At 49.2% G+C, this 21830-nt stretch overlaps 27 non-coding genes and 3 pseudogenes across 27 annotated transcripts; all 30 read left to right on the forward strand.

Moving 5' to 3' along the window:
- Positions 1-7766: 7766 nt before the first annotated feature.
- On the forward strand, positions 7767-7885 carry LOC123154935 (5S ribosomal RNA). Its single transcript, XR_006477129.1, has one exon. It is a non-coding gene; the product is annotated as a 5S ribosomal RNA (ribosomal RNA).
- Positions 7886-8181: 296 nt separating this feature from the next.
- LOC123155164 (5S ribosomal RNA) lies at positions 8182-8300 on the forward strand. The gene has a single exon (XR_006477262.1). It is a non-coding gene; the product is annotated as a 5S ribosomal RNA (ribosomal RNA).
- A 297-nt stretch (positions 8301-8597) lies between these two features.
- On the forward strand, positions 8598-8716 carry LOC123154808 (5S ribosomal RNA). Its single transcript, XR_006477068.1, has one exon. It is a non-coding gene; the product is annotated as a 5S ribosomal RNA (ribosomal RNA).
- Positions 8717-9012: 296 nt separating this feature from the next.
- On the forward strand, positions 9013-9131 carry LOC123154924 (5S ribosomal RNA). Its single transcript, XR_006477124.1, has one exon. It is a non-coding gene; the product is annotated as a 5S ribosomal RNA (ribosomal RNA).
- Positions 9132-9629: 498 nt separating this feature from the next.
- On the forward strand, positions 9630-9748 carry LOC123155397 (5S ribosomal RNA). Its single transcript, XR_006477345.1, has one exon. It is a non-coding gene; the product is annotated as a 5S ribosomal RNA (ribosomal RNA).
- A 293-nt stretch (positions 9749-10041) lies between these two features.
- On the forward strand, positions 10042-10160 carry LOC123155560 (uncharacterized; annotated as a pseudogene).
- A 297-nt stretch (positions 10161-10457) lies between these two features.
- LOC123155175 (5S ribosomal RNA) lies at positions 10458-10576 on the forward strand. The gene has a single exon (XR_006477263.1). It is a non-coding gene; the product is annotated as a 5S ribosomal RNA (ribosomal RNA).
- Positions 10577-10872: 296 nt separating this feature from the next.
- On the forward strand, positions 10873-10991 carry LOC123153655 (5S ribosomal RNA). Its single transcript, XR_006476553.1, has one exon. It is a non-coding gene; the product is annotated as a 5S ribosomal RNA (ribosomal RNA).
- Positions 10992-11287: 296 nt separating this feature from the next.
- Positions 11288-11405, forward strand: LOC123155477 (5S ribosomal RNA). The gene has a single exon (XR_006477427.1). It is a non-coding gene; the product is annotated as a 5S ribosomal RNA (ribosomal RNA).
- Positions 11406-11702: 297 nt separating this feature from the next.
- On the forward strand, positions 11703-11821 carry LOC123154121 (5S ribosomal RNA). Its single transcript, XR_006476681.1, has one exon. It is a non-coding gene; the product is annotated as a 5S ribosomal RNA (ribosomal RNA).
- Positions 11822-12087: 266 nt separating this feature from the next.
- LOC123155498 (5S ribosomal RNA) lies at positions 12088-12206 on the forward strand. Its single transcript, XR_006477459.1, has one exon. It is a non-coding gene; the product is annotated as a 5S ribosomal RNA (ribosomal RNA).
- A 295-nt stretch (positions 12207-12501) lies between these two features.
- LOC123154902 (5S ribosomal RNA) lies at positions 12502-12620 on the forward strand. Its single transcript, XR_006477114.1, has one exon. It is a non-coding gene; the product is annotated as a 5S ribosomal RNA (ribosomal RNA).
- Positions 12621-12916: 296 nt separating this feature from the next.
- LOC123155120 (5S ribosomal RNA) lies at positions 12917-13035 on the forward strand. The gene has a single exon (XR_006477242.1). It is a non-coding gene; the product is annotated as a 5S ribosomal RNA (ribosomal RNA).
- A 296-nt stretch (positions 13036-13331) lies between these two features.
- Positions 13332-13450, forward strand: LOC123154929 (5S ribosomal RNA). The gene has a single exon (XR_006477128.1). It is a non-coding gene; the product is annotated as a 5S ribosomal RNA (ribosomal RNA).
- Positions 13451-13948: 498 nt separating this feature from the next.
- Positions 13949-14067, forward strand: LOC123155408 (5S ribosomal RNA). Its single transcript, XR_006477346.1, has one exon. It is a non-coding gene; the product is annotated as a 5S ribosomal RNA (ribosomal RNA).
- Positions 14068-14360: 293 nt separating this feature from the next.
- Positions 14361-14479, forward strand: LOC123155566 (uncharacterized; annotated as a pseudogene).
- A 297-nt stretch (positions 14480-14776) lies between these two features.
- Positions 14777-14895, forward strand: LOC123155021 (5S ribosomal RNA). Its single transcript, XR_006477164.1, has one exon. It is a non-coding gene; the product is annotated as a 5S ribosomal RNA (ribosomal RNA).
- A 296-nt stretch (positions 14896-15191) lies between these two features.
- On the forward strand, positions 15192-15310 carry LOC123154663 (5S ribosomal RNA). The gene has a single exon (XR_006476984.1). It is a non-coding gene; the product is annotated as a 5S ribosomal RNA (ribosomal RNA).
- A 296-nt stretch (positions 15311-15606) lies between these two features.
- Positions 15607-15724, forward strand: LOC123155492 (5S ribosomal RNA). The gene has a single exon (XR_006477454.1). It is a non-coding gene; the product is annotated as a 5S ribosomal RNA (ribosomal RNA).
- A 296-nt stretch (positions 15725-16020) lies between these two features.
- LOC123153098 (5S ribosomal RNA) lies at positions 16021-16139 on the forward strand. The gene has a single exon (XR_006476373.1). It is a non-coding gene; the product is annotated as a 5S ribosomal RNA (ribosomal RNA).
- Positions 16140-16435: 296 nt separating this feature from the next.
- LOC123153700 (5S ribosomal RNA) lies at positions 16436-16554 on the forward strand. The gene has a single exon (XR_006476560.1). It is a non-coding gene; the product is annotated as a 5S ribosomal RNA (ribosomal RNA).
- A 297-nt stretch (positions 16555-16851) lies between these two features.
- LOC123153542 (5S ribosomal RNA) lies at positions 16852-16970 on the forward strand. The gene has a single exon (XR_006476531.1). It is a non-coding gene; the product is annotated as a 5S ribosomal RNA (ribosomal RNA).
- A 297-nt stretch (positions 16971-17267) lies between these two features.
- On the forward strand, positions 17268-17386 carry LOC123154126 (5S ribosomal RNA). Its single transcript, XR_006476692.1, has one exon. It is a non-coding gene; the product is annotated as a 5S ribosomal RNA (ribosomal RNA).
- A 266-nt stretch (positions 17387-17652) lies between these two features.
- LOC123155545 (uncharacterized) lies at positions 17653-17771 on the forward strand (annotated as a pseudogene).
- Positions 17772-18066: 295 nt separating this feature from the next.
- Positions 18067-18185, forward strand: LOC123155186 (5S ribosomal RNA). The gene has a single exon (XR_006477264.1). It is a non-coding gene; the product is annotated as a 5S ribosomal RNA (ribosomal RNA).
- A 291-nt stretch (positions 18186-18476) lies between these two features.
- Positions 18477-18595, forward strand: LOC123154384 (5S ribosomal RNA). The gene has a single exon (XR_006476823.1). It is a non-coding gene; the product is annotated as a 5S ribosomal RNA (ribosomal RNA).
- A 296-nt stretch (positions 18596-18891) lies between these two features.
- On the forward strand, positions 18892-19010 carry LOC123155531 (5S ribosomal RNA). The gene has a single exon (XR_006477484.1). It is a non-coding gene; the product is annotated as a 5S ribosomal RNA (ribosomal RNA).
- A 297-nt stretch (positions 19011-19307) lies between these two features.
- On the forward strand, positions 19308-19426 carry LOC123154840 (5S ribosomal RNA). Its single transcript, XR_006477090.1, has one exon. It is a non-coding gene; the product is annotated as a 5S ribosomal RNA (ribosomal RNA).
- Positions 19427-19723: 297 nt separating this feature from the next.
- LOC123155153 (5S ribosomal RNA) lies at positions 19724-19842 on the forward strand. The gene has a single exon (XR_006477261.1). It is a non-coding gene; the product is annotated as a 5S ribosomal RNA (ribosomal RNA).
- Positions 19843-20139: 297 nt separating this feature from the next.
- Positions 20140-20258, forward strand: LOC123154420 (5S ribosomal RNA). Its single transcript, XR_006476839.1, has one exon. It is a non-coding gene; the product is annotated as a 5S ribosomal RNA (ribosomal RNA).
- The last annotated feature ends 1572 nt before the right edge of the window (positions 20259-21830 follow it).

Genomic DNA, 21830 nt, shown 5'->3' on the forward strand with positions numbered 1-21830 from the left:
TGTTCAACAGTCTGCTCCAGCCAAGCCCTATGGGGGTCCAATCAACAATGCTCCTCCATGTACCAGTTCCGTGACTTGTTTCAAGTGTGGGGAATCTGGCCACTATATGCGTGAGTGTCCCCAGACCAACCCAAACCAGTCTGCTAAAGCTGTTGGCCGTGGCAAACCGACAGGGAAAGTGTTCCACGCCAAGCCGGCCACCGCCTCACGTGGCCATGTCAACTGTATCTCTGCCGAAGAAGCTCAAGAGGATCCCAACGTCGTTCTCGGTACGCTTCTTGTTAATGCCACCCGGCATCTGTTCTTTTCGATACAGGAGCCTCTCATTCATTTATATCCGAGAACTATGCTCGTTTGCATAACACCGCATTCTGTGACATGCCATCCACTATGGAAATTTCTACTCCTGGTTCTAGATGGCAGACCTCTAGGGTAAGTTATGGAAATGAAATCCAAGTCGACAGACTTGTTTTCCTTGCATCGTTGATAGCCCTTAAATTTTCAGATATTAATATCATTTTGGGTATGGACTGGATGTCAGCTCATCATGCCAAAATTGATTGCTTCTCTAGGACTGTTCAACTCACTCACCCTTCAGGCAAGATAGTCAATGTCTTAACCCGACTAGCCAAGCGACAATTATATTCTCTTAACGCCAGCCCTTTGCCAGACCTCGAGGACGTTTCGGTAGTCTGTGACTTCCCGGATGTCTTCCCAGAGGAATTGCCAGGTGTTCCACCTGACAGGGATGTTGAGTTCGTAATAGACCTCATTCCAGGAACCGTTCCGATTGCTAGAAGACCTTATAAGATGGCACCACTAGAACTAGCCGAGCTTAAGAAACAACTCGATGAGTCCTTGAAAAAGGGTTTCATCCGCCCTAGTTCATCTCCGTGGGCTTGCCCCGTCCTATTCGTCAAGAAGAAGGATGGTACGGACCGGATGGTTGTAGATTACCGACCTGTCAATTTGGTCACAATCAAGAACAAATATCCGCTTCCCAGGATCAACGACCTGTATGATCAGCTCGCTGGATCCTCAGTCTTCTCCAAGATGGATTTGAGGTTGGGCTACCATCAAATCAAAATCAGAAACGGGGACATTCCTAAAACGGCCTTTGTTACTCGTTATGGCCAATACGAGTACACCGTCATGTCCTTCAGTTTAACCAACGCTCCAGCCACCTTTTCTCGGTTAATGAACTCAATCTTCATGGAGTATTTGGATAAATTCGTCGTGGTTTACCTCGATGATATACTCATCTACTCCAAGAACGAGGAGGAACATGCCGAACATCTAAGGCTAGTGTTGAAGAAACTTCGAGAGCATCGCCTTTATGCCAAATTTTCTAAATGTGAATTCTGGTTGTCAGAAGTGACCTATCTGGGTCATGTAATATCTGGTAAAGGTATTGCTGTTAACCCTGAGCGAGTTCAAGCCGTCCTTAATTGGACTCCACCTGAATCGGTCAAGCAAGTTCGGAGTTTTCTGGGCTTAGCGAGCTATTGCCGTCGCTTTGTCGAGAACTTCTCCAAGGTTGCCAAACCTCTAACCGAACTCCTCAAGAAAGATAAGAAGTTCGAATGGACTCCACAATGTGAGCACAGCTTTCAGGAACTGAAAAGACGCCTGACCTCTGCTCCCGTACTGGTACCGCCAGACTTCTCCAAGGACTTTGTTATCTACTGCGACGCCTCGCGACAAGGACTAGGTTGCATTCTCATGCAAGATCGACACGTAATTGCCTACGCTTCACGGCAATTGCACCCACATGAGGAGAATTATCCTACTCATGATCTAGAGCTTGCAGCCGTAGTCTATGCACTCAAGACATGGCGACATTACCTCCTCGGTAACCGTTGCGAAATATTCACTGATCACCAAAGTCTGAAGTACATTTTCACCCAACCGGATCTGAATCTTAGGCAAAGACGTTGGGTTGAGTTGATCACAGACTTCGACTTAGGAATAACCTACACCCCAGGGAAAGACAATGTCATGGCTGATGCGCTAACTCGTAAATCTTATTGTAACAACCTGATGTTACAACAAAGTCAACCGCTTCTCCATGAGGAATTTCGGAAGCTTAACCTTCACATTGTTCCTCAAGGTTTTCTTTCCACCTTGGTAGCAAAACCTACTCTTACGGATCAAATCATCGCTGCCCAAAAGCGAGATAAGGGAATATCTAAAATCAAAGAGAACATTGCTAGAGGAGGTGCTAGTTGTTTCTCCACAAATGATCATGGTGTTGTGTACTTTGAGAACCGTCTAGTGGTTCCCAAGAACCAGCATCTACGGCAGTTGATCCTTAAGGAGGCTCATGAATCTCCTCTCACCATTCATCCCGGTAGTACTAAGATGTATCAGGACCTACGCCAGAGGTTCTGGTGGACTAGGATGAAGAGAGAGATTGCTCAGTATATTGCAAATTGCGACGTCTGTCGTCGTGTAAAAGCAGAGCACCAACGGCCTGCTGGCACCCTTCAACCCTTAGCTATTCCTGAATGGAAATGGGATAAAATTGGTATGGATTTCATTACCGGTTTTCCCAGGACCAAGAGAGGGAATAATGCTATTTTCGTCGTTGTCGGTCGTCTTTCCAAAGTAGCCCATTTCTTACCTGTTCGTGAGAGTATAACCGCTAGTCAGCTGGCAAACTTATACATCTCCCGAATAGTGTCCCTCCATGGTGTTCCTTTGGAAATTAATTCGGATTGAGGAAGTCTTTTCACCTCTCGATTTTGGGAAAGTTTCCAAAATGCTATGGGAACCCGTCTCTCCTTTAGCACCGCTTTCCACCCTCAGTCGAGTGGTCAAGTGGAACGCGTCAACCAGATTCTAGAAGACATGCTTCGAGCCTCTGTTATCTCATTCGGAATGGACTGGGAGAAGTGCCTTCCATTTGCCGAATTCGCTTACAACAACAGCTATCAATCTAGCTTGGGTAAAGCCCCTTTTGAAGTTCTCTATGGACGACGGTGTCGAACACCCCTTAACTGGTCAGAGACCGGGGAAAGATAATTCTTTGGCCCGGATATGATTCAGGAAGCAGAAGAACAGGTTCGTATCGTTCGTGAAAAGTTGAAAACAGCCCAATCTCGTCAAAAGAGTCAATATGACCGAAAACATAAGGCCATGACTTTCGAGGTTGACGAGAAGGCTTATCTTCGGGTCACCCCTCTGAAGGGAACCCATCGTTTCGGTATCAAAGGCAAACTGGCTCCTCGTTACATTGGACCTTTTCGCATTCTCGCCAAACGAGGAGAAGTTGCCTACCAGTTGGAACTACCTCCACACCTCTCCAGAGTCCACGGCGTCTTCCACGTTTCCCAACTCAGGCGTTGCTTCTCGGATCCTATCCGTGGAGTGGACCACGAAACGCTTGATCTCCAAGATAATCTTACATATCGAGAGTACCCCATTCGTATCCTCGATCAGGCCGAACGTACCACCCGACGTCATAATATCAAGTTTCTCAAAGTACAATGGTCGCACCATTCTGAGGATGAAGCAACTTGGGAAAGGGAGGATCGTCTTTGACTCGAGTATCCCGCCTTCTTCCCGGAGGAACCCAAATCTCGGGACGAGATTCTTTTGAGTGGGGGTGAGTTGTCACACCCTAGCTAGTCATGCATCAGAGTGTGTGCATCATGTTTAAAATTCCATTTAATTTTGAAATGGGGATTTGTGAAACCCTCAGAATCATTTTTGAAAATGACCCAAATAAAAATTTCTCCAAAAGGGTCCAAGAAAATGCTCATGTTGCTCTCTGAAAATATTGGACAGAGATAAAAATCAAATCAATATTTTTAAGAGCTCATAGGTATTTATTTTGGGAATTTGGAATTAATGCATAAATATTTGCATTGGAAATATATTAGTTATATATATTAATATATGTCCAAAAATTATGCCACCTGTTGGGGAGCTCTGCAATAATATATCTAGCTCCTGCAAAAATTGGCATAAGGTAAATAAATGATTTAATATTTTATTTAAATCAAAACAAATGTCAGAAATTAGAAAACAAAAATAAATAAAAGAAGGAGAAGCTTACCTGGGGCTCCTCCCTGTGCAGCCCAGCAGTAGCTGGCCGGCCCAGCCAGCAGGCGGCCCAGCCCGCCTCCTCCTCTGTCGTCTTCGTCCTCGACAGAGGGAGGGGAGTGTGCCCGGCGCGCGCGCGCGCCACCGCGCCACGCCACCAGTTCGCCTGCCTGCCTGCCTCTCCCCTCCCCGTCTGGATGCCCTGGAACGACGCCACGCCCTCCCCCGTACTCTCTCACTCTCCCCCGGTTCTTCCTCTCCTCTCCCTCGCTCTCTCTCTCCCGTGTCCGAACGCACCCATCGCCGCCGTTCGCCATAGTCGCCGCCACCGGCCTCCCCTCGCCTTCCCGACTCACGCAGGAGCTCCGCCCCCTCGCCCTGAAGCTCTCCATCAAGCCACAAGACGCCGGACGCCCTGTGGAGCCGCCGTCGCCATCGTCTTCCTCCTCGGGCTCCGACCACCATCGCCGTCGATTCGCCGTCTCCAGTGCATCCCCGAGCCCGCTTCGACGCCCGCTGCAACCGCGGTGAGCTCCGCCACCGTTTCCCTCTCTTCTCCCCCTCGTTCCCGCGCCGTAACTCCGTTCCCACCACGGTCGAACCTCCGCCGTCGCCGAGCTCGCCGTCGACGCAGCTCCGGTGACCATTTGGTCACCCCGGCGAGTCCAACAGGTTCGTAAGGCCCCGTAGAGCATCCCTAGCGCCTTGCCTCGCTCGCCTTCGAGCTCCAACCACGTTTCCGTGCACGACTGAACCCCGGCGGCCGCAGCCGAGCTCGCCGCCGTCGACTCCGGCCACCCCAGGCCCAGCCACGGCCACCGCCCGACGCGCCATCGAGCTAGCTTTCCAACGCACCTAGCCGCACGCCGTTTGGAGCACCACAGAGGAAACCCGGGGCACATGTACGCCGCGGACCTCGCCGGCGACTAACCGCCGGCGGGTTTGACTTGTTCGACCTGGGGTTTGACCCCCCCAGAGTCACTGACGCGTGGGCCCCATCGCCAAGGTGGTTAGCATAGTGCTAATCACTGTTAATTAACCCCCCTGACACTGACCAGTGGGCCCCAGCGCCACTAATTCTTAATTAGGATTAAACTAACCTCTGTTAAACCCCCCTGTCACTGACGTGTGGACCCCACACGTCAGGTTTGACCCCAGCGAGCCGCAGTTGACCGCTGACGTCGTGCTGACGTCATGCTGGCGCAATATATATATTTTTGGATTTAAATTAAATCAGGAAATTCCAGAATATAATTTAAACTTCAAAAATTCATAACTTTTATTCTGTAACTCCAAATCAGACAAATTATATATGAAAAATGATCAGAAAAATCCAATCTATCCATCTGTACTATTTTCATGCATGATCAAACAAGTTAAATTGATGTTTAAAGAAGAACAAGGAAAAGCACCTTAAAAGGCCATGTTTGAGTTTGAAATTTGAATCTTTGATTCAAATTGGTTCAAACCCTTCTGGTTTTAGTTGCATTAGCCCAACACACTCATATTACCATGTTTCATGCATGCATCATATTGTTGCACATTGTTTGGTGATGGTTGTGTATCGGTGTCCTTTGCGACAGGTTCTGCCTCCGAGGAGTACCGTGATTACCCTAACGAAGAACCGTATCAGTGCATCGAACCATCAGGCAAGCAACCAACCATTTGATCATATCGATACAAACCCATGCTCTCGCTCCTGCTCTCTTTTACTGCATTAAGACAATGCGTTTCAAACTGCTATGTGCTACGGTAGTTGAACCCATTTCCTCTGCATGACCTGTCATTGCCACAGTAACTAGATGAAACCCACTAGCATGTGTAGGAGTTGATTGAGCCATATGTATGTGTTGTTCCTACCTTGCTATGCCTGCTATGCCTAGAGTCGTGTCAGGTCTGGTTCATCTGGGTGATGGGCTAGAGTGAAATGGTTATGTCGGTAATGAGAGTGGTGTGGTGAACCCGATTTGGTAAAGGTATCGATGAGAGGCCATGTAGGAGTACATGGTGGGTTGTTTCATTGAAGCCGACCTTAAGCACTGAGATCTGTATGTGCGATTTAAGATACTACTACTACCATGCATTGGGCCCTGAAATATGACCCCGCTCGACTTCTTATTCACCCTAGCTCTCTGTCCAGGAGTTGCAAGTAGTTTCTGGTGTTTGTAGCCTACTGGAGGCCGTGGACAGCGCTGACCGTAGGGGTGGGCTGTGATGCGGTAGGTACGTGGCCGGGTGTACCGAATACCCGTTAGGTATCTCGGGAACCCTGTTCACATCGTTCGGGGCCGTATGGGAAACCTCGGTCGGACTCCCTGCAGATGGAACCTGGATAGGCGATAAACCTGGACTAGAGGCTTAAGTGTTTAGGTAGGTCGTGGTCTACACCCACGTCGGCTTTCGCTTGAAGTCTGCCGAGCACATGTCGTGTGCAGACGCTAAGTGGTGGAAACATGTATGAAGAAGTACACCCCTGCAGGGTTATCATGATCTATTCGAATAGCCGCGTCCGCGGTAAAGGACTACTTGGTTGCCTATACAGTTCATAGACAAGTAAATGGAAACTACTAAAAGCCTCAAGATAAGTGTGAGTGCCGAGGAGGGCTCTTCCGTAGGAAGACGGAGGCGGATCCTCGGTAGTGTATTGAAGTGGTGAGTAGTGGACTCTTGTGCGCAAAACCATTTGAAGTTGAAGTATCGTAGGATAGTCTAGCCAAGAGTCAAAGCTAGCTTGCTGCAATAACTCCACCAACCCTTCTTGACAATGTGCATGTATGTAGGATCTGATGTAAGTCTTGCTGAGTACCTTTGTACTCATGTTGCTATAATTTACATTTTTTCAGAAGACGCTGCAACCCCTTCTGATGGGTTCTATGTAGACGTTGACATCAACGAGTAGGCTAAAGGCCCAGGTGGTGACCCTGAGCTTGTGAAGGACCACGTAGTATAGCTAGGCTTTCCAAGCCTCTTTTATCTTACTAGTTGTCTGTACTCAGACAAGTTACTTCCGCTGTTGGTTTGTATGACTGTATGACTTGAATGTTGGGTCGTGAGACCCGTACCTTTGTGTATGTTATGTAAGGCTCCCTGAGCCTTAAATAAAGTACTTGTGTCGTAGAGTCATGTTGTGATGCTTCGTTGTATTTGCACATATCGAGCATATTGTGTGTATGATTGAAATGCTTGGTATGTGTGGGATCTGACTACCTAGTTGTTTATCTTTAGTAGCCTCTCTTACCGGGAAATGTCTCCTAGTGTTACCGCTGAGCCATGGTAGCTTGCTACTGCTCTGGAACACTTAGGCCGGCCGGCATGTGTCCTTCTTCGTTCCTGTGTCTGTCCCTTCGGGGAAATGTCACGCATTGAGTACCGGAGTCCTGTTAGCCCGCTACAGCCCGGTTTACCGGAGTCCTGCTAGCCCAGTGCTACAGCCCGGACCCACTTGCTGATGACCGACACGTTCGAAGCTGGGTCATGGATGCCTGTCCCTGTAAGTCTGTGCCACTTTGGGTTTACGACTAGTCATGTCAGCCTGGGCTCCTTATCACATGGATGCTAGCGACACTATCATATACGTGAGCCAAAAGGCGCAAACGGTCCCGGGCAAAGGTAAGGCGACACCCGTGGGGATACCGTGCGTGAGGCCGCAAAGTGATATGAGGTGTTACCGGCTAGATCGATGTGACATCGAGTCGGGGTCCTGACAGGGGTAACATGTCGTATGTGATCATACCAGCACTAAAGCACCGGATCCCATCAGAACTCCGAAGTTAAGCGTGCTTAGGCGAGATTAGTACTAGGATGGGTGACCTCTTGGCAAGTCCTCGTGTTGCATTCACTTTTTAATTTTTTTGCGCCGCTTGCAAAACAAAACGCACGTGTAAGTAATATATTTACCGTGTTTTATTATTTTGCACGATTGCGGTAAGTTATAGCTGGGTGCTCACGATTCACGCGTCTAGTGGCGGCGTTGTGTCTTGGCAAGCGTGCACTCATGCAGTTGAGAGGGAGGGGTGGAAACCGCGGTAAACTCGTCTCCGTAGCTGAGAGGGAGCGGCCAAAGCAATGTACAAACGTCTTTGTAGTGGAGCTGGGAGGGGCAAGGATAAGGGATGAAGACGGGGGTAACATGTCCGATGTGATCATACCAGCACTAAAGCAACGGATCCCATCAGAACTTCGAAGTTAAGCGTGCTTGGGTGAGAGTAGTACTAGGATGGGTGACCTCCTGGGAAGTCCTCGTGTTGTATTCCCTTTTTTATTTTTTTTGTGCCGCTTGCAAAACAAAACGCACGTGTAAGTAATATATTTACCGTGTTTTATTATTTTGCATGATTCCGGTAAGTTATAGCTGGGTGCTCACGATTCATGCGTCTAGCGGCGGCGTTGTGGCGCGGCAAGCGTGCACTGGTGCGGTTGAGAGGGAGGGGTGGAAACCGCGGTAAACTCGTCTTCGTAGTTGAGAGGGAGCGGCCAAAGCAATGTACAATCGTCTTTGTAGTGGAGCTAAGAGGGGCAAGGATAAGGGACGAAGACGGGGGTAACATGTCGGATGCGATCATACCAGCACTAAAGCACCGGATCCCATCAGAACTCCGAAGTTAAGCGTACTTGGGTGATAGTAGTACTAGGATGGGTTACCTCCTGGGAAGTCCTCGTGTTGCATTCCCTTTTTTATTTTTTTGCGCCGCTTGCAAAACAAAACGCATGTCTAACTAATATATTTACCGTGTTTTATTTTTTTGCACGATTGCGGAAAGTTATAGCTGGGTGCTCACGATTCATGCGTCTAGCGGCGGCGTTGTGGCGCGGCAAGCGTGCACTGGTGCGGTTGAGAGGGAGGGGTGGAAACCGCGGTAAACTCGTCTCTGTAGTTGAGAGGGAGCGGCCAAAGCAATGTACAATCGTCTTTGTAGTGGACCTGAGAGGGGCAAGGATAAGGGACGAAGACGGGGGTAACATGTCAGATGCGATCATACCAGCACCAAAGCACCGGATCCCATCAGAACTCCGAAGTTAAGCGTACTTGGGCGATAGTAGTACTAGGATGGGTTACCTCCTGGGAAGTCCTCGTGTTGCATTCCCTTTTTAATTTTTTTGCGCCGCTTGCAAAACAAAACGCACGTCTAAGTATTATATTTACCGTGTTTTATTATTTTGCACGATTGCGGAAAGTTATAGCTGGGTCTCAGAATACACGCGTCTAGCGGCGGCGTTGTGACACGACAAGCGTTCACTAGTGCGGTTGAGAGGGAGGGGTGGAAACCGCGGTAAACTCGTCTCCGTAGTTGACAGGAAGCGGCCAAAGCAATGTACAATCATATTTGTAGTGGAGCTGGGAGGGGCAAGGATATGGGACGAAGACGGGGGTAACATGTCGGATGCGATCATACCAGCCATTGTTGAGGAAATCGTTAACTAGCAACTGCTCGGTTGGCTTGCGAGTAGGGGATTCATAGGCTAATCGGCAAGTTAATCGGCCATTTAATCAATTAATCGGACGATTTATTGGTTTATCGGCTACTCGGTGACCCTACGAGTAGGGGTTAATCGGCAAGTTAACTGGTTAATCGGACGAATTCTTGAACAAGGATACCAGCACTAAAGCACCGGATCCCATCAGAACTCCGAAGTTAAGCATGCTTGGGCGAGAGTAGTACTAGGATGGGTGACCTCCTGGGAAGTCCTCGTGTTGCATTCCCTTTTTAATTTTTTGCGCCGCTTGCAAAACAAAACACACGTGTAAGTAATATATTTACTGTATTTTATTATTTTGCACGATTGCGGTAAGTTATAGCTAGGTGCTCACGATTCACGCGTCTAGCGGCGGCGTTGTGGCTTGGCAAGCGTGCACTGGTGCAGTTGAGAGGGAGGGGTGGAAACCGCGGTAAACTCGTCTCCGTAGTTGAGAGGGAGCGGCCAAAGCAATGTACAATCGTCTTTGTAGTGGAGCTGGAGGGGCAAGGACAAGGAACGAAGACGGGGTAACATGTCCGATGTGATCATACCAGCACTAAAGCAACGGATCCCATCAAAACTCCAAAGTTAAGCATGCTTGGGCGAGAGTAGTACTAGGATGGATGACCTCCTGGGCTGTCCTCGTGTTGCATTCCCTTTTTAATTTTTTTTGCGCCGCTTGCTAAACAAAACGCACGTGTAAGTAATATATTTACCGTGTTTTATTATTTTGCACGATTGCGGTAAGTTATAGCTGGGTGCTCACGATTCACGAGTCTAGCAGCGACATTGTGGGACGGCAAGCGTGCACTGGTGCGGTTGAGAGGGAGGGGTGGAAACCGCGGTAAAATCGTCTCCATAGTTGAGAGGGAGCGGCCAAAGCAATGTACAACCGTCTTTGTAGTGGAGCTAGGAGGGGCAAGGATAAGGGACGAAGACGGGGGTAACATGTCGGATGCGATCATACCAGCACTAAAGCACCGGATCCCATCAGAAGTCTGAAGTTAAGCGTATTTGGGCGAGAGTAGTAGTAGGATGGGTGACCTCCTGGGAAGTACTCGTGTTGCATTCCCTTTTTAATTTTTTTGCGCCGCTTGCAAAACAAAACGCACGTCTAAGTAATATATTTACCGTGTTTTATTATTTTGCACGATTGCGGTAAGTTATAGCTGGGTGCTCACGATTCACGCGTCTAGCGGCGGCGTTGTGGCGCGGCAAGCATGCACTGGTGTGCTTGAGAGTGAGGGGTGGAAACCGCGGTAAACTTGTCTCCATAGTTGAGAGGGAGCAGCCAAAGCAATGTACAATCGTTTTTGTAGTGGAGCTGGGAGGGGCAACGGTAAGGGACGAAGATGGGGGTAACATGTCGGATGCGATCATACCAGCACTAAAGCACCGGATCCCATCAGAACTCCGAAGTTAAGCATGCTTGGGCGAGAGTAGTCCTAGGATGGGTGACCTCCTGGGAAGTCCTCGTGTTGCATTCCCTTTTTAATTTTTTTGCGCTGCTTGCAAAACAAAACGCACGTGTAAGTAATATGTTTACCGTGTTTTATTATTTTGCTCGATTGCGGTAAGTTATAGCTGGGTGCTCACGATTCACGCGTCTAGCGGCGGCGTTGTGGCTTGGCAAGCGTGCACTGGTGCAGTTGAGAGGGAGGGGTGGAAACCACGGTAAACTCTTCTCCGTAGTTGAGAGGGAGCGGCCAAAGAAATGTACAATCGTCTTTGTAGTGGAGCTGGGAGGGGCGAGGACAAGGGACGAAGACGGGGGTAACATGTCTGATGTGATCATACCAGCACTAAACCAACGGATCCCATCAAACTCCAAAGTTAAGCGTGCTTGGGTGAGAGTAGTACTAGGATGGGTGACCTCCTGGGAAGTCCTCGTGTTGCATTCCTTTTTTAATTTTTTTTGCGCCGTTTGCAAAACAAAACACACGTGTAAGTAATATATTTACCGTGTTTTATTATTTTGCACGATTGCGGTAAGTTATAGCTGGGTGCTCACGATTCACGCGTCTAGCGGCGGCGTTGTGGCGCGGCAAGCGTGCACTGGTGCGGTTGAGAGGGAGGGGTGGAAACCGCGGTAAACTCTTCTCCGTAGTTGAGAGGGAGCGGCCAAAGCAATGTACAATCGTCTTTGTAGTGGGGCTGGGAGGGGCAAGGATAATGGACGACGACGGGGGTAACATCAAGGATGCGATCATACCAGCACTAAAGCACCGGATCCCATCAGAACTCTGAACTTAAGTGTGCTTGGGCGAGAGTAGTACTAGGATGGGTGACCTCCTGGGAAGTCCTCGTGTTGCATTCCCTTTTTAATTTTTTCGCGCCGCTTGCAAAACAAAACGCATGTGTAAGTAATATATTTACCGTGTTTTATTATTTTGCACGATTGCGGTAAGTTATTGCTGGGTGCTCACGATTCACGAGTCTAGCGGCGGCGTTTTGGCGCGGCAAGCGTGCACTAGTGCGGTTGAGAGGGAGGGGTGGAAACCGCGGTAAACTCGTCTCCGTAGTTGAGAGGGAGCGGCCAACGCAATGTACAAGGATAAGGGACGAAGCTGGGGGTAACATGTTGGATGCGATCATACCAGCACTAAAGCAATGGATCCCATCAGAAGTCCGAAGATAAGCGTGCTTGGGCAATAGTATTACTAGGATGGGTGACCTCCTGGGAAGTCCTCGTGTTGCATTCCCTTTTAATTTTTTTGCGCCGCTTGCAAAACAAAACGCACGTGTAAGTAATATATTTACCGTGTTTTATTATTTTGCACGATTGCGGTAAGTTATAGCTGGGTGCTCACGATTCACGCGTGTAGTGGCGGCGTTGTGTCTTGGCAAGCGTGCACTCATGCAGTTGAGAGGGAGGGGTGGAAACCGCGGTAAACTCGTCTCCGTAGCTGAGAGGGAGCGGCCAAAGCAATGTACAAACGTCTTTGTAGTGGAGCTGGGAGGGGCAAGGATAAGGGATGAAGACGGGGGTAACATGTCCGATGTGATCATACCAGCACTAAAGCAACGGATCCCATCAGAACTCCGAAGTTAAGCGTGCTTGGGTGAGAGTAGTACTAGGATGGGTGACCTCCTGGGAAGTCCTCGTGTTGTATTCCCTTTTTTATTTTTTTGTGCCGCTTGCAAAACAAAACGCACGTGTAAGTAATATATTTACCGTGTTTTATTATTTTGCACGATTCCGGTAAGTTATAGCTGGGTGCTCATGATTCATGCGTCTAGCGGCGGTGTTGTGGCGCGGCAAGCGTGCACTGGTGCGGTTGAGAGGGAGGGGTGGAAACCGCGGTAAACTCGTCTTCGTAGTTGAGAGGGAGTGGCCAAAGCAATGTACAATCGTCTTTGTAGTGGACCTAAGAGGGGCAAGGATAAGGGACGAAGACGGGGGTAACATGTCGGATGCGATCATACCAGCACTAAAGCACCGGATCCCATCAGAACTCCGAAGTTAAGCGTACTTGGGTGATAGTAGTACTAGGATGGCTTACCTCCTGGGAAGTCCTCGTGTTGCATTCCCTTTTTTATTTTTTTGCGCCGCTTGCAAAACAAAACGCATGTCTAAGTAATATATTTACCGTGTTTTATTTTTTTGCACGATTGCGGAAAGTTATAGCTGGGTGCTCACGATTCATGCGTCTAGCGGCGGCGTTGTGGCACGGCAAGCGTGCACTGGTGCGGTTGAGAGGGAGGGGTGGAAACCGCGGTAAACTCGTCTCTGTAGTTGAGAGGGAGCGGCCAAAGCAATGTACAATCGTCTTTGTAGTGGACCTGAGAGGGGCAAGGATAAGGGACGAAGACGGGGGTAACATGTCAGATGCGATCATACCAGCACCAAAGCACCGGATCCCATCAGAACTCCGAAGTTAAGCGTACTTGGGCGATAGTAGTACTAGGATGGGTTACCTCCTGGGAAGTCCTCGTGTTGCATTCCCTTTTTAATTTTTTTGCGCCGCTTGCAAAACAAAACGCACGTCTAAGTAATATATTTACCGTGTTTTATTATTTTGCATGATTGCGGAAAGTTATAGCTGGGTCTCAGAATACACGCGTCTAGCGGCGGCGTTGTGGCACGACAAGCGTGCACTAGTGCGGTTGAGAGGGAGGGGTGGAAACCGCGGTAAACTCGTCTCCGTAGTTGACAGGAAGCGGCCAAAGCAATGTACAATCATATTTGTAGTGGAGCTGGGAGGGGCAAGGATATGGGACGAAGACGGGGGTAACATGTCGGATGCGATCATACCAGCCATTGTTGAGGAAATCGTTAACTAGCAACTGCTCGGTTGGCTTGCGAGTAGGGGATTCATAGGCTAATCGGCAAGTTAATCGGCCATTTAATCAATTAATCGGACGATTTATTGGTTTATCGGCTACACGGTGACCCTACGAGTAGGGGTTAATCGGCAAGTTAACTGGTTAATCGGACGAATTCTTGAACAAGGATACCAGCACTAAAGCACCGGATCCCATCAGAACTCCGAAGTTAAGCATGCTTGGGCGAGAGTAGTACTAGGATGGGTGACCTCCTGGGAAGTCCTCGTGTTGCATTCCCTTTTTAATTTTTTGCGCCGCTTGCAAAACAAAACACACGTGTAAGTAATATATTTACTGTATTTTATTATTTTGCACGATTGCGGTAAGTTATAGCTAGGTGCTCACGATTCACGCGTCTAGCGGCGGCGTTGTGGCTTGGCAAGCGTGCACTGGTGCAGTTGAGAGGGAGGGGTGGAAACCGCGGTAAACTCGTCTCCGTCGTTGAGAGGGAGCGGCCAAAGCAATGTACAATCGTCTTTGTAGTGGAGCTGGAGGGGCAAGGACAAGGAACGAAGACGGGGTAACATGTCCGATGTGATCATAACAGCACTAAAGCAACGGATCCCATCAAAACTCCAAAGTTAAGCATGCTTGGGCGAGAGTAGTACTAGGATGGATGACCTCCTGGGCAGTCCTCGTGTTGCATTCCCTTTTTAATTTTTTTTGCGCCGCTTGCTAAACAAAACGCACGTGTAAGTAATATATTTACCGTGTTTTATTATTTTGCACGATTGCGGTAAGTTATAGCTGGGTGCTCACGATTCACGAGTCTAGCAGCGACGTTGTGGGATGGCAAGCGTGCACTGGTGCGGTTGAGAGGGAGGGGTGGAAACCGCGGTAAAATCGTCTCCATAGTTGAGAGGGAGCGGCCAAAGCAATGTACAACCGTCTTTGTAGTGGAGCTGGGAGGGGCAAGGATAAGGGACGAAGACGGGGGTAACATGTCGGATGCGATCATACCAGCACTAAAGCACCGGATCCCATCAGAATTCTGAAGTTAAGCGTATTTGGGCGAGAGTAGTAGTAGGATGGGTGACCTCCTGGGAAGTACTCGTGTTGCATTCCCTTTTTAATTTTTTTGCGCCGCTTGCAAAACAAAACGCACGTGTAAGTAATATATTTACCGTGTTTTATTATTTTGCACGATTGCGGTAAGTTATAGCTGGGTGCTCACGATTCACGCGTCTAGCGGCGGCGTTGTGGCGCGGCAAGCATGCACTGGTGTGCTTGAGAGTGAGGGGTGGAAACCGCGGTAAACTTGTCTCCATAGTTGAGAGGGAGCGGCCAAAGCAATGTACAATCGTTTTTGTAGTGGAGCTGGGAGGGGCAACGGTAAGGGACGAAGATGGGGGTAACATGTCGGATGCGATCATACCAGCACTAAAGCACCGGATCCCATCAGAACTCCTAAGTTAAGCATGCTTGGGCGAGAGTAGTCCTAGGATGGGTGACCTCCTGGGAAATCCTCGTGTTGCATTCCCTTTTTAATTTTTTTGCGCTGCTTGCAAAACAAAACGCACGTGTAAGTAATATGTTTACCGTGTTTTATTATTTTGCTCGATTGCGGTAAGTTATAGCTGGGTGCTCACGATTCACGCGTCTAGCGGCGGCATTGTGGCTTGGCAAGCGTGCACTGGTGCAGTTGAGAGGGAGGGGTGGAAACCGCGGTAAACTCTTCTCCGTAGTTGAGAGGGAGCGGCCAAAGAAATGTACAATCGTCTTTGTAGTGGAGCTGGGAGGGGCGAGGACAAGGGACGAAGACGGGGGTAACATGTCTGATGTGATCATACCAGCACTAAACCAACGGATCCCATCAAACTCCGAAGTTAAGCGTGCTTGGGTGAGAGTAGTACTAGGATGGGTGACCTCCTGGGCAGTCCTCGTGTTGCATTCCCTTTTTAATTTTTTTGCGCCGCTTGCAAAACAAAACGCACGTGTAAGTAATATATTTACCGTGTTTTATTATTTTTCACGATTGCGGTAAGTTATAGTTGGGTGCTCATGATTCACGAGTCTAGCGGCAGCGTTGTGGCGAGGCAAGCGTGCACTGGTGCGGTTGAGAGGGAGGGGTTGAAACCGCGGTAAACTCGTCTCCGTAGTTGAGAGGGAGCGGTCAAAGCAATGTACAATAATCTTTGTAGTGGAGCTGGGAGGGGCAAGGATAAGGGACGAAGATGGGGGTAACATGTCGGATGCGATCATACCAGCACTAAAGCACCGGATCCCATCAGAACTCCGAAGTTAAGCGTGCTTGGGCGAGAGTAGTACTAGGATTGGTGACCTCCTGGGAAGTCCTCGTGTTGCATTCCCTTTTTAATTTTTTTGCGCCGCTTGCAAAACAAAACACACGTGTAAGTAATATATTTACTGTGTTTTATTATTTTGCACGATTGCGGTAAGTTATAGCTGGGTGCCCACGATTCACGCGTCTAGCGGCGGCGTTGTGGCGCGGCAAGCGTGCACTAGTGCGGTTGAGAGGGAGGGGTGGAAACCGCGGTAAACTCGTCTCCGTAGTTGAGAGGGAGCGGCCAAAGCAATGTACAATCGTCTTTGTAGTGGACCTGGGAGGGGCCAGGATAAGGGATGAAGACGGGGGTAACATGTCGAATGCGATCATACCAGCACTAAAGCACCGGAGCCCATCAGAACTCCGAAGTTAAGCGTGCTTGGGCGAGAGTAGTACTAGGATGGGTTACCTCCTAGGAAGTCCTCGTGTTGCATTCCCTTTTTAATTTTTTTTGCGCCACTTGCAAAACAAAACGCACGTGTAAATAATATATTTACCGTGTTTTATTATTTTGCACGATTGCGGTGAGTTATAGCTAGGTGCTCACGATTCACGAGTCTAGAGGCAGCGTTGTGGCGCGGTAAGCGTGCACTGGTGCGGTTGAGAAGGAGGGGTGGAAACCGCGTTAAACTCGTCCCCGTAGTTGAGAGGGAGCGGCCAAAGCAATGTACAATCGTCTTTGTAGTGGAGCTTGGAGGGGCAAGGATAAGGGACGAAGACGGGGGTAACATGTCGGATGCGATCATACCAGCACTAAAGCACCGGATCCCATCAGAACTCTGAAGTTAAGCCTGCTTGGGCGAGAGTAGTACTAGGATGGGTGACCTCCTGGGAAGTCCTCGTGTTGCATTCCTTTTTTAATTTTTTTTGCGCCGCTTGCAAAACAAAACACACTTGTAAGTAATATATTTACCGTGTTTTATTATTTTGCACGATTGCGGTAAGTTATAGCTGGGTGCTCACGATTCACGCGTCTAGCGGCGGCGTTGTGGCGCGGCAAGCGTGCACTGGTGCGGTTGAGAGGGAGGGGTGGAAACCGCGGTAAACTCTTCTCCGTAGTTGAGAGGGAGCGGCCAAAGCAATGTACAATCGTCTTTGTAGTGGAGCTGGGAGGGGCAAGGATAATGGACGACGACGGGGGTAACATCAAGGATGCGATCATACCAGCACTAAAGCACCGGATCCCATCAGAACTCTGAACTTAAGTGTGCTTGGGCGAGAGTAGTACTAGGATGGGTGACCTCCTGGGAAGTCCTCGTGTTGCATTCCCTTTTTAATTTTTTCGCGCCGCTTGCAAAACAAAACGCATGTGTAAGTAATATATTTACCGTGTTTTATTATTTTGCACGATTGCGGTAAGTTATTGTTGGGTGCTCACGATTCACGAGTCTAGCGGCGGCGTTTTGGCGCGGCAAGCGTGCACTAGTGCGGTTGAGAGGGAGGGGTGGAAACCGCGGTAAACTCGTCTCCGTAGTTGAGAGGGAGCGGCCAACACAATGTACAAGGATAAGGGACGAAGCTGGGGGTAACATGTTGGATGCGATCAAACCAGCACTAAAGCAATGGATCCCATCAGAAGTCCGAAGATAAGCGTGCTTGGGCAATAGTATTACTAGGATGGGTGACCTCCTGGGAAGTCCTCGTGTTGCATTCCCTTTTAATTTTTTTTGCGCCGCTTGCAAAACAAAACGCACGTGTAAGTAATATTTTTACCGTGTTTTATTATTTTGCATGATTGCGGTAAGTTATAGCTGGGTGCTCATGATTCACGAGTCTAGTGGCGGCGTTGTGGCGCGGCAAGCGTGCACTGTGCGGTTGAGAGGGAGGGGTGGAAACCGCGGTAAACTCGTCTCCGTAGTTGAGAGGGAGCGGCCAAAGCAATGTACAATCGTCTTTGTAGTGGAGCTGGGAGGGGCAAGGATAAGGGACGAAGACGGGGGTAACATGTCGGATGCGATCATACTAGCACTAAAGCATCGGATCCCATCAAAACTCCGAAGTTAAGCGTTCTTGAGCGAGAGTAGTACTAGGATGGGTGACCTCCTGGGAAGTCCTCGTGTTGCATTCCCTTTTTTTTTTGCGCCGCTTGCAAAACAAAACGCACATGTAAGTAATATATTTACCGTATTTTATTATTTTGCACGATTGTGTAAGTTATAGCTGGGTGCTCACGATTCACGCGTCTAGCGGCGGCGTTGTGGCGCGGCAAGCGTGCACTGGTGCGGTTGAGAGGGAGGGGTGGAAACCGCGTCAAACTCGTCTCCGTAGTTGTGAGGGAGCGGCCAAAGCAATGTACAATCGTCTTTGTAGTGGAGCTGGGAGGGGCAAGGATAAGGGACGAAGACGGGGGTAACATGTCGGATGCGATCATACCAGCACTAAAGCACCGGATCCCATCAGACCTCCGAAGTTAAGCGTGCTTGGGCGAGAGTAGTACTAGGATGGGTGACCTCCTGGGAAGTCCTCGTGTTGCATTCCCTTTTTAATTTTTTTGCGCCGCTTGCAAAACAAAGCGCACGTGTAAGTAATATATTTACCATGTTTTATTATTTTGCACGATTGCGGTAAGTTATAGATGGGTGCTCACGATTCACGCATCTAGTGGTGGCGTTGTGGCGCGGCAAGCGTGCATTGGTGCGGTTGAGAGGGAGGGGTGGAAACCGCGGTAAACTCGTCTCCGTAGTTGAGAGGGAGCGGCCAAAGAAATGTACAATCGTCTTTGTAGTGGAGCTAGGAGGGGCAAGGATAAGGGACGAAGACGGGGGTAACATGTCGGATGCGATCATACCAGCACTAAAGCACCGAATTCCATCAGAACTCCAAAGTTAAGCGTGCTTGGGCGAGAGTTGAACTAGGATTGGTGACCTCCTAGGAAGTCCTCGTGTTGCATTCCCTTTTTAATTTTTTTTGCGCCGCTTGCAAAACAAAACGCACGTGTAAGTAATATATTTACCGTGTTTTATTATTTTCCATGAGTGCGGTAAGTTATAGCTGGGTGCTCACGATTCACGCGTCTAGCGGTGGCGTTGTGGCGCGGCAAGCGTGCACTGGTGCGGTTGAGAGGGACGGGTGGAAACCGCGGTAAACTCGTCTCCGTAGTTGAGAGGGAGCGGCCAAAGCAATGTACAATCATCTTTGTAGTGGAGTTGGGAGGGGCAAGGACAAGGGACGAAGACGGGGGTAACATGTCGGGTGCGATCATACCAGCACTATAGCACCGGACCCCATCAGAACTCCGATGTTAAGCGTGCTTGGGCGAGAGTAGTCCTAGGATGGGTGACCTCCTGGGAAGTCCTCGTGTTGCATTCCCTTTTTAATTTTTTTTGCGCCGCTTGCAAAACAAAACACACGTGTAAGTAATATATTTACCGTGTTTTATTATTTTGCACGATTGCGGTAAGTTATAGCTGGGTGCTCACGATTCACGCGTCTAGCGGCGGCGTTGTGGCTTGGCAAGCGTGCACTGGTGCAGTTGAGAGGGAGGGGTGGAAACCGCGGTAAACTCATCTCCGTAGTTGAGAGGGAGCGGCCAAAGCAATGTACAATCATCTTTGTAGTGGAGTTGGGAGGGGCAAGGACAAGGGACGAAGACTGGGGTAACATGTCCGGTGTGATCATACCAGCACTAAAGCAACGGATCCCATAAAAACTCCGAAGTTAAGCGTGCTTGGGCGAGAGTAGTACTAGGATGGGTGACCTCCTGGGAAGTCCTCGTATTGCATTCCCTTTTTAATTTTTTTTGCGCCGCTTGCAAAACAACACGCACGTGTAAGTAATATATTTACCGTGTTTTATTATTTTGCACAATTGCGGTAAGTTATAGTTGGGTGCTCACGATTCACGAGTCTAGCGGCGGCGTTGTGGCGCGGCAAGCATGCACTGGTGCGGTTGAGAGGGAGGGGCGGAAACCGCGGTAAACTCGTCTCCGTAGTTGAGAGGGAGCGGCCAAAGAAATGTACAATCGTCTTTGTAGTGGAGCTGGGAGGGGCAAGGATAAGGGACGAAGACGGGGGTAACATGTCGTATGCAATCATACGAGCACTAAAGCACCGGATCCCATCAGAACTCCGAAGTTAAGCGTGCTTGGGCGAGAGTAGTACTAGGATGGGTGACCTCTTGGGAAGTCCTGGTGTTGCATTCCCTTTTTAATTTTTTTTGCGCCGCTTGCAAAACAAAACACACGTGTAAGTAATATATTTACCATGTTTTATTATTTTGCACGATTGCGGTAAGTTATAGCCGGGGGCTAGGGAATATTCGATCGGTGAACTAAAAGATGATTTCTCACTTGTTTATTTATCCGCCCCCATATGCTTTTTCTGCTTTTTTCGCAGTCCGGACATGCACTTTAGGGCATGCCTCCCAGGGAAAGGAACCCCTAACGGAACTATTCTCTCCGGAAGATGTTTCTTACTAACCATGTAATATAACATAACTAGCTGGGCACTTGTCTGTTAAAGCACTAATGACCCCTACGCCTGGTCTCCATGCATGCCCCGGTTCTTACATAACCGGGAGGGTATTCAGACACACTCCAGACTATTGGGTCCGGAGGTTGAAGCGAAAAGGTCCGCAATGACAAACGATCTACAATCCGGCTAGAAAGCATTTCACATGTCATCTTAAATTACATATTCAATTTGACTGGGTATATTTTTCTTCAATACCATCCAACAGGCTGTCTAATTTACAGTCCTATTGGGAATACTTAGTGGCCAGCTCTACCTGGCCGTACACTAAACTGACAGGGATCTCCTTCCCATCGGGCCCCACAGGTCCGACCTCGGCCATGTGGTTTGGGTCAGCCTTCGTGTACCGCGTCTTCACCATGGCCCAGGCCTCCCTGGCGCCTTGACGGCAGGCCGATATCTTCCATAATCGGAAGCGTCGCCGCGCTCCCTTCAGCCTCTCTACAAGTTCTCCAAGGCCTTCGGGCATGGAGACGGATGGCCACAAGGCTTGGGCGACGCCTTGCATCACCCGCCGAACTCGTTCGTGCAGTTGTGATAGCTCGGGAAGAAGGTCACCCATAGAACCGGGCATTTCCTCCGCAGGCCGACCTATTAGCATACCTACAGACATAGCTCTGTCAATCGACTTCCTCGCCGAACTCTTTTTCGAAGTTCGTTCAAGCACTTACTAAAAATGCCGCGTCGAAGCCGCCGATTCTCCTTTACGGAGTCTGACAGCTGAGCACGAACATCCTTTAGTTCCTTGGCTAGCTGAGTGTTGGCATCTTGGAGCTTATTATTCTCTTGCCTCACCCTCGTAAGAACGCTCTCGCTGGCCTTTAACTGGCACAAGAGTTGTTGCTTGTCCGGATCCACTCCGGCGCCATCTGCACTATTGTTGTCAGATTTGCACACATGCTGCACTTGAGAACATACTTATCTTTCAAAGCATATATTACCAGAGGGGGTCTCCTTGGCCTTCCCTGTTGCGGCTAGTGCGGCCTGAAGTTGGGCTTTGCACTCTTCCAGCTCCTGGGATAGTTAGGTATTCTTTTCCATAAGATCCTGCATAACAAATGATCCTTAAATCAGTTATTCTAACGGTTTCAAGTCTCGGGGTCTACTGACATATATAACCGTCAATTTTTCTCACCCGTATGTCTTTCACATACTGCTCTGTGGCTCTGGCTAGACCATTTTGAGCGACACGGAGGTACGCATCTCCGGTATTAAAGGCATCCAATGCCTCTGGGGGAAAACAA

Source organism: Triticum aestivum, chromosome 1B (genome assembly GCF_018294505.1).
Source record: "Triticum aestivum cultivar Chinese Spring chromosome 1B, IWGSC CS RefSeq v2.1, whole genome shotgun sequence".
Taxonomy (NCBI): domain Eukaryota; kingdom Viridiplantae; phylum Streptophyta; class Magnoliopsida; order Poales; family Poaceae; genus Triticum; species Triticum aestivum.